Here is a 10209-nt window from a genome sequence, read left to right as displayed (position 1 = left end):
GTCAAAGCTCTACTCACGATTTGTTGTTTTCGACTCGGCCACGAAATCAGATTGGAGCCTACGTAGACGCAGTACCCACTTGTCGACCTCTGGTCGTCTAAATCGTTTTCCCAATCACTGTAAAAAAAAAGCCAAAATTCTAAAATTAGGACTAGTATTAAAGAGTAAGCCATGCAAAGCGTAACCTAATAAATATCTAAGAATGCGCTTCACTGCCGTCCAATGTGATTGAAGCAATTTTTGTATGAATTGGCTGATAAGGTCAAGTGAGCATGCTATTTCAGGATGAGTGAGTGTCACGTACTATAAGCTGCCCATAATAGACCTATACAATGTAGGTTTATCAAAATAATCTAGGCCATTAGCTGACAACTTTTCAGTAGTAAGCATTGGTGTTGGAATGGCTTTTGACTTGTCCATGCCAACCTTTTGCAATAAATCATGAATATATCTTGACTGTGATATGTGTAATGATTCATTTGAGGGATACGTGACTTCTAATCCTAGGAAGTAATGCAAAGAGCCTAGTTTTTTTAGTGAAAAATTGGAATTTAAACAAAGAACAAGATCAGAAATAGCATAACCATCAAACCCGGTTATAACTATATCATCTACATAAACTAAAATATAAATGCAGTAGGTAGCATTAAATTTAACAAAGAAAGAGATGTCAAATTTTGTATTTGTAAAACCAAAGCAAAAAAGAGTAGAGTTAAGAGTGTTAAACCATGCACGAGGTGCTTGTTTAAGGCCGTAAATTGCCTTGTTCAACCTGCAAACAAGAGAAGTGTCAGCATCACTAAAACCAGGGGGTTGAATCATAAAGATTTGTTCATTTAATTCTCCATTAAGAAAATCGTTGTTAAAATTGAATTGCTTAAGAAGCCACCCTTTTGACAAAGTTATGCTAATAATCAATCGGATTGTTGAAGGTTTTATGACAGGGATAAATATTTGATCATAATCAACGCCCTCTTTTTGGTGGAATTCCTTTGCCACCAACCTTGTTTTGTATTTGATGATGGAATTATCAGGTGCTCTTTTTAAAGTAAATACCCATTTGCATTTGATAATGGATGCTTGAGGTTGAGGAGGGACAAGAGTCCATGTATGGTTTTTTTAAGAGGCCCAATGAGGATTGGAGAGAGCCTGTTTCACTAATTTTGGAGGTTCTTGATTCAAATCAACAGTTGTTGTATGACATTGTTTTGGTTTTGAAGTGTCATCCTCATACCTTGTGATCATATAATGGGTATTGATAGAAATAGTAGGCGTTGGTGGAGTGGTTTGAGAGAGAGGTAAGATAATCTCAATACCACCAATAGGCATAATATCACTATGTGAAGGAGCATTGGTAGAATTATGTGGTTTAGGGGCAGGAGAGGGTGCATTGATGGGTGGAGTTGGTGAGGTGATGATACTAGGTTGATGCCTAATGTTGGTAGTGGTATTAGTACTTATAGGTGGAGGATTAGGAGAAGAAATTGGAATTGAAAATGATTCAGTACTTAAAGATGAGGGAGTGGAAGAAGAATCAGTGACATAATAAGAAGATTTAGAAGAAAAAAGAGATTTGTAAGGGTAGCAAATTTCTTCAAATAGAATATTCCTTGTAATATAAATTTTATCATATGGAGATAAGCATTTGTATTCCTTGTGTTATGGTGCATATCCTAAGAAGATGCATTTTTCAAACCTATAATCCTTTTTGTGAGAATTGTAATGTCTTAGATTTGGGTAGCACGCACATCCAAAAGTGCACAACATTGAATAATTTGGAGCCACACCATGCAACAGCTCATAGGGTGATTTGTGGTTCAAGGTAGTTGATGGGAGGCGAGTAAGAAAGGAGTCTTTCCAATATTTAAAAGGTAGAAAGGCTGTGGCCAATAGAGTAAGGCCAACCTCAATGAGGTGTCGATGCTTGCGCTCAATAACTCTGTTTTGTTGGTGCGTATAGGGACACGAAAACTTGTGATTAATACCAATGTTTTGGAGATGATTGAATTGTCTTGGAAGAAATTCTCCTCCATAATCTGTCTGAATTGACTTTAGTTGGTAATCGATTTGCCTCTTCATGAGTTGTTTATATTGAACAAAATAATTAAAAGCTTGAGCTTTAGAGGAAAGAAGATATAAGCATGTATATCGGGTATGAACATCAACAAAACTAATATAGTATTTAAAATCAGATCTTAAAACACAAAGAGGAGGGCCCCATACATCAATATACACAAGTTCTACGAAAAATGTAAAAACAATATCAGAATATGAAAAAGGTAGAGATTGCATCTTGGCTAATGCACAAGCTTCACATACAATATTGTCATGCATAGAATCATTAGAATTTGGTATATTACAAGCTTCTAAAATGGGTTTTAGAACATTAGAGGACGGGTGACCCAACCTCTTATGCCAAACAGAGAGCAAAGTATTGAGTTGAGTTAAGAAAGATGGAGGAACCAAGGTAGAGTGCATAGAGCCAGGGACCCAAACATCTTTGAAGCCATAGATTCCATGTCTAAGAAGTCCTTGGAACAGTGTTTTCTTGGTTTTCTGTGATTTAACAAAGCAATAAAAAAAAGACATCATTATCCAAGCAAAATTTTAATATGCTAATAATATTTTTTGTAAGTTCAAGAACATGAAGAATATCATTTGGTTGAAAGGTTCTTTTTGTTGGAATATGCTCAAGAATTGAATTACCAATAGTCTTGATAGGAACTTCATTACCAGTAGCAATAAAAAGTTGATCTTGACCAATGTAGTCTACAGAGGAGATTAGATTAGCAGTATCTAGAGTTAGGTGATATGAGGCACCTATATCGGGGTGCCAAGAAGCTTCAGAGATGGCACGGGGAGTAGCAAGATATGACTGAGGTTGATGGAATGTAGGTGGTGGGGATGGTGGATATGAATGAGTGCGGTTCTGAGATGTGAAGGAAGATGTGCTAGTAAAACTTTGATCAAATATGTAATAACAAAAAAACACATTGTGTCCAAATATATTGCATAGTTGGCATTGAAGCCTGGAACCTTGTTGCCAATTGGATATATTACCACAAGAATAGCGTCCTCCACGCCCTCTTAATTGATTGAAAGTGCGTGAAGGAGGTTGGTGGTTAGAGGTGGGTTGCTGATTAGAAGAAATATTTTGAGCAAGATGAACCTGTGTACTACTGATGTGAAGATTCTCTTGAATTGATCAAGAAATTCATCATGCGTGATTATAATGCTTCAGCTTCACCAACTATAAAAGCGTCCAGTTTAAACATAACTGTGATGATGTAAAACATATACTCCTCAGATAAGCCATCACATAACGCATCAATATGCTCCTCAGTAGTCACATTGTATCCAATAGTATAGAGAGAATCAATTAGATTCTTGACTTTGGAAAGATAATCAGATGTAGAGAGATTTTGCTTCTTTAATATCTTCAATTGTGCTTTGTATTATTTGATTTTCATTCTTGTGGTTGTAGTAAAATACTCTTGCAGTTTTGTCCAAACCTCATGAGAGAATTTACAATGAACCATGTGACTTTTCGATTTTTGAAAAAAAGTATCCATTGAAGCAAAGAGCCAAAAAATAATTGTGTAATCTTGAGTGCGCCATTTTGAATAAGTTGCAGAAACTGTACCTGTAATCTTGGTAGCTTCATTGTCAAATTGTGATGGAACTTTTGATGCTTGAAGGTGATCTTGGAGATTTTGTCCATGGATGGTGAATAATGGAAGTTGCTGTCACGTTATGAAATTCTTTTCATCTAATTTGTCAAGGAGACGAGTAAGAGCTTCTTTGAAGAAGGAAAAGAAAGAGCCACAAGAGCTATAAAGAAATTAGATCAAAACCAACAATTCTGATACCATGTGAAATACAGTAGGAAAGTAGAAAGAAAAGAAAGAGATTCTAGGAATTATGAATACTGAATTAGCTTTAACTAACTCACTTACGAAATGATACATAGAGGTATTATAATAGCACAAAACTAGACATAACGTCCTAGACCCTACTAAACCAAGACTAATTCAATCTCTCTATAACAAACTCTAATAGCCTGTAACAAACTTTTCTTTACTTTACATGCACAACTAACTTTCTATCTATGCTAGAGATATACTACCATCCATAGGAAGAAAATGATGAAGTAATGCCCAAATTCTTTTTAAGTGTCTACCATCTATCCTTCAAGTTATTCTTTTTTATATAAGATAAAACTCTTTTCATCTCCCAATAGTATAGTTCAGTTGCATTATAGGTTCTGAACTTGTTTATCACACCCCAAATTACTTAAATAAATATTGAGAGTTTCTTTACATTAGATAATATCTTGGATTAATTTTAGATTTGTACGTGTATCTCATATACAAACCATTATGTTCATTGTATCTTAATTTAGTAGTGATTAAAGTTTATCCCTAAAAGACTTGGGACAAGAAAATCTAAGGTTTTCAAATCCTTTGTGATTTGCGTTACTTCTTAACTTGAGAAGGCCTAAGGAAAGAATATCTAAAGTTTTTTTTATCTTGTCTATTCTAAGTCGAAGCTTAACTTGAAAAGGTTTGAGAAAATAATATCTTATATCAATATTTCTATAGTGAAAATCTCAATTATTATTGAAGACTGAATGCATGCAAGTCTCAACCAAACTAGTATATATCATTGTGTAATGTCTTCTGAACTCATTTCTCTCATTTCTGTTGATGTTTTTATTGAAATATTTTGGTTTAGAATAGCTAAAAATATGGTTTAGCAAAGATCTAAAACTATAAGAAAAACTGCTGAACTTTCTAAAAATTGAGATCGAAATAGGTCAGGCATCCTATCAAGAACCTATAGTCTGGCCTGTATTCGGCCTTACCTGTTTGAAAATATAAGCTTAGACTTAGGTTGTTTCAAAAGTCTAAATTGCTTAATAGGCCAGATTCAGGCTCATAAATTAATTTTATTTTAAATAATAATTTTTTAAATAATATTTTAAATATTTTTTTATAAAAAAATTATTAGTCTTTTAACAGGCTTCAAGCCAGACTAGACTCAATAACAGGCTAGGCTTAGTACTTAAAAAAGAATTATAGCCTAGACTTAGGCCAATTAACTATATTACCAGCCTGGCCCGTTAAGAGTGAAGCCTGAGTTGGCCTAGCCTGTTATTACTTCTTCTAAAAAGCATTAGCAAGTTATGACTTTGTTGATGCTTAGGTTGTTTGTGGCACAATAATTCTAAGTCATTGCTTATGGATGCACAATACGGATAATGATCAACAGGGGAGGAAAAATCAAACTTGAGTACTTTTCTAGTGTTGATGAGTTTGTAGCGTATGTATTCATCATGGAACCATTTATGTCAGTTGAGGTATGTAAATGTCTGTGCTCTAAGTGTCAATTGACTAAGTATTTAAGTGCTGTGATATGACCAATCACTTGTATTATCATAGTTTCAACCTTGGATATTGGGTGAGGACTGGATATGGAGAAGTTGATAAACAAGAAGTCATTCGTTCTACATTGAGGATCAATAGGTTCAAGAGTCAAAATAGGAGGGTTAATATCAATAAAGAAGTTAAGATGAAAGAGGTAAATTCAGAGAAAAACTAGGAGAGATATAATGAGATGATATTTGAGGCATTCACTGTTAGTAAGATGAAAAATATTGAACAAGAGCTTAAACCAAAAAAGTCTTTATGTTTAAATATCAATGGTTTCATCGAAGTCCGTGATAAAAAACATGAAAGCATAATGACTACAATATCACTAAAGTAAATAGTAGAAAGAAAGATAGACATTATTATGACCCTTTTATCTTACCTCAAAATGTATGACAAATGTACATTATGAGCGTTACCCATGATGCTGCAAGTCCAGTTGGATGGTTGTGGTTAAGACTAAACCAAGAGATTGCATTGAGTGTGATGGGCTAGAAGTTCCAGAGGCCTACCAATTTGGTGATCTAACTTCCTTAAAGATCATCATTGAAATTGATGCTCTGAACACTCTTAGTTCACCTCTTAAATGGTGAAATAATTGATCTTCGAGTGGGTATGAAATACCACCAATGAAAGAGGAGGTGGAAGGGAACGATAAGGAAGAAGACGAACCCTATAATGAAGTTATCTTTGAAAATATTAAAGGAAGCTTAAACCTTATAGATTAGGGTAAAGTTAGTTTATATTGTGTATTAATTATATTGTTTAACATATATAGTTTATATTTTATTAATTATTAATTATGTTATCTTAATTATATTGTTCCTTTGTTTTTTTTTTTCAGGTAAACATGGCAGGACAAGGTTTAGGTTCTTAAGAGCATGGTCGAAGTGGAGGCCAAATGACCATGACACCCACACCTGTCAGTGCTCTGTCTCCCTCTATCTCGATCATGCTTAGGACATTATCAGTCTCTGCTACACAATAGTCGTGGGTGAAGATACCTAACCAAGTCTATGTGGGTCCTATTTTGGCTCTTGTACCTCTATCACCTCTACAAAATAAAGCACATCCATTACCTTTAGTGGCAGATCCTTAATATCCTGAGTCATTATATGCATCATAGCTAGATCCCCTATTAAAAAAGGAGACTAAGATGCTCATCTGGCTAGATTGTCTCAACGGATAAGGATTATTTTGTTCAAAATTTAATGTTAATTATATTGATTTTTATAACATCAAGGTGTTTACTAAGTATATATTTTCATTAGTTTTGAACTTGATAACGGTTCCTACACGTAAGCAATGATGGAGGTCATTAAGTTGTTGTATAACACTACTTGGCCTAGCTATAAGAAGATCCCTCTTGATATTTGGGATCGACAGTTTACCAAATGGGAGGTATGATTACTTTCAATTTTATTTATTTTTTCAATTATCACATTAAATTTATTTTTAATATTTTTGTTTTTCTTTTGCATGAGAGCTTTTCAGGGGCGAAGCTAGACAATATTTAGTAGGGGCCAATTTTTTTTAATTTTTTATTTTAACAAAAAAATTAAAAATAACAACTAAGACTTAGAATATTTTAAACACAAATAATTAAACACAGATATTTTAAAACTAATTTCAAATATTGTAAATATAGGTTGTTATATACTTGCTTTTAGAATTTTCAAATACTATTCAATTCCTTTTTAGACGTTTCTCGCAAAATTATTAAAAAATATATTATACTTCATGTAAATAATTTAAATCACAACCATAACTTATGCAATGAAAAAATTAATAATAATATTATTAGAATTGAAATGAATTAAAATTTGTAACTTACATAGACAATTGAGCTCGACGTTTTTTTCTTGATTCAAAGTCATCTATTATTGAATCTGTACTGAAAGTAGCTGCAATTTCTTTCTCAATGTAAATGACTAAATTATCTGCAAGAAATTCGTTTGCTATTTTACTCCGAAGCCTTATTTTAATAATTTTTATTGCTGAGAAAATTCTTTCTATTGTTGCTGTAGATACTGGAAGAGTCAAGACATTGCAAATCAGTCTATCAACCAAATGATAAGTTTTTTATTTTCCTATTTCTTTCAATCTTTGACATAATTCAAAAAGTGTCCCAACATCTTTTAGATGATTTGGTCTTTGACATAACATTATAATTACATGATTATCATCTTCAATTTCTTTCAAAAACCTAAATTATTATTATAAGATTATAAAATAGATAAATAAATAAATATATAAATTATTAAAAAAATAAATAAAAGAAATAACTTACAAAAGAAAGAAGAATGAGAGATGATAATGAAAGACTAAAGACTAGTTACTATCTTCTAAGTTGTAATGATAATGAAAATATGGAGTGATGTTTTGTTTTCTGATTGAAAAAGAGAGAAAAATTGAAGAAGTGATTTGTTGGCTTGTTGTTACTGTCGTTTCAAATTCTCTCCCCTTCTAATATGGATTAGAACTTTTTTTTTTAACTAAACATATGACCCATAGCCCAAATAACACACTAGTTTCCAATTATTTTTTGCTGCACCAACTTCTTGAATGAGAGTTATGGAAAGCCATACATTTTTTAAAGGGGCCATACATTTTTTTAAAGGGGCACTATTTTATTTTTTATTATTTTTATAAACATATCTTTTAGGGGGCACTGCCTCCCCTGCATAATAGGTAGCTTCGCCCCTGGAGCTTTTGGTAGATTGATGACCACGATAACTTTATCCGAAAGATAATCAACTATCATATCAGTTATCGCATTAAATTTATTTTTAATATTTTTGTTTTTCTTTTGCATGAGAGCTTTTGGTGGATTGATAACCACGATGTCCTTATCCGGAATACAATCAACTATTGTATGGGTCAACGTTTTTAGTAGATGTTAGGCTAGGTCCGTAATGGCAAGGAGGAGGCTAGCCAGTGGCTGCAACCCAACTTGCTGCAATAGTTATTACGTGCCTACTTGAACAATGATGCCAACTTTAGGTATTGGCAGAAAATGAACAAAGCGAACATAGCATGACTCTGTTCACTGTGGGATCCGACAAATGTTACCAAGATCAAGAAGAAAATGGTATAATTAATTCATTTACATAATTTTAAGTTAATTTGACATTTTACCTTATAATTAATTATCACTTATTTTAGCCTATTTGTTTGTAATGTGCAGGAAAAGTTGTTGGATTGCGTTCCTTTTGATTATGAAGTCTTCAAGTACATTCATACTCAGAAGGAAAATAAAGAGCTCTATATGGACAAACGATTTAGCGACTTAATTGCAACTTGTCATTATTTCATAACTTAATATTTTTGAAACAATAGTGACTTGTTTTTATTTCGTAACTTATAATTCTTTTATGTGTTAGACATTATACAATTAGAAGTTAAAAGCCATAACCTAGTTGTCCCGACAGAATGAGGATGAGGGGCACGAGTCGATTAGTTATGTGTTGGTGGATCCTAATGCGGTGTAGTGTGAGACTCTATCTTCACTCAGGCCCTTTAAGGAGGGGGTCCTCCAGGTCAGCTACCAGTGCTCTTCCAGCTTCCCAGAATGCCGATCTTCACGAGCAGGTCTGGAATTTGACTCAGAGCTTACAAGAACAAGGTCAGCATCTGTACCAGGATGAGTAGCAGTAATAGGACTTTTTCGCTCGCCTAGCTAACCAGGATGTGGTGGAGGAGGTAGGACCGACTAGTTATCACCTGCTAAAGTTTGACATGCAGCAAGAGCTAGAGCAAATATACCAGATGAGGCAGGATCTGCCAATCTACTAAGATACAGTCTGCATTGGTGGCAACGACACTGCTGAAGGGAATCATCATCAGCTGCACTAACACCGGTATAAATACTGGTAACATCGTTAACACAGAAAGAGAAAGATGACTAAGAGGATGATGCATATGCTTACAAGAATCCTTAGTTAGGACCTGTTTTTGTTGTTTTTTAGTTGACAATTATTTCATTTCGGTTAGTATTTTATTATGTAAGATTTCTTTTACTTTGTACATTTAGTTTTGATGAACAAATAATTGACATTTGCTATTTTAATAAAAATAATCTTTAGCTTTTATTATATTTAATAGCGATGTAAATATTGATGATGAAATTATTGATTTTTAAAATATAGGGACCTAATTAAAAATGTTGTAAAATTACAAGAATTAATAAAATAATTAAACCTTAATTAAATAGTATGGAATAAACAAGTTGACTCACAAATTATGATCCGAACATCTAGTTTTAGCAAAACTTAAATTTGAATATTGTTTTTATAGGTGCTTTTAAAAGTATAATTAATCATCTTTTCAAGATTAAAAATACAAATACATTTTTTTATTTACTAAATATAAAATAAAGTGCTTATACTTTTATACATTTTTGAAAAATTTTATTAAACCAAATCTTAGTAAGTTTGATATTTAAATACTTTGAATAGATTTATTTTATTATATTATATTTTACATATAAATATATGTTCTATCACGTAATTAAATAAAGATATGTTTTTTTAATAAAAAATTTAATAACCAAATTAACCATTAATTATGTGGATAAGAAGTGATCCATAGCAAAATGAGGCGCTGGCTATAGTGGGAAGGAGAGGTTGTGTGGGAGGGCAGACGATGACGTTGACGCCCCAACTATGGTTAAGATAAGGACCAATTACAATGTGACACATAATGAAAGGTAACTTACATGTTATTTTAGAAGGGGTTGGGTAGCATTATATATATATAATATATATATTACAAAACACAC

The sequence above is a fragment of the Arachis ipaensis genome, chromosome B05, assembly GCF_000816755.2.
Source record: "Arachis ipaensis cultivar K30076 chromosome B05, Araip1.1, whole genome shotgun sequence".
In the NCBI taxonomy this organism is placed as follows: domain Eukaryota; kingdom Viridiplantae; phylum Streptophyta; class Magnoliopsida; order Fabales; family Fabaceae; genus Arachis; species Arachis ipaensis.
The sequence above is the reverse complement of the archived record's forward strand: the minus strand, read 5'-3'. Positions refer to the sequence as shown.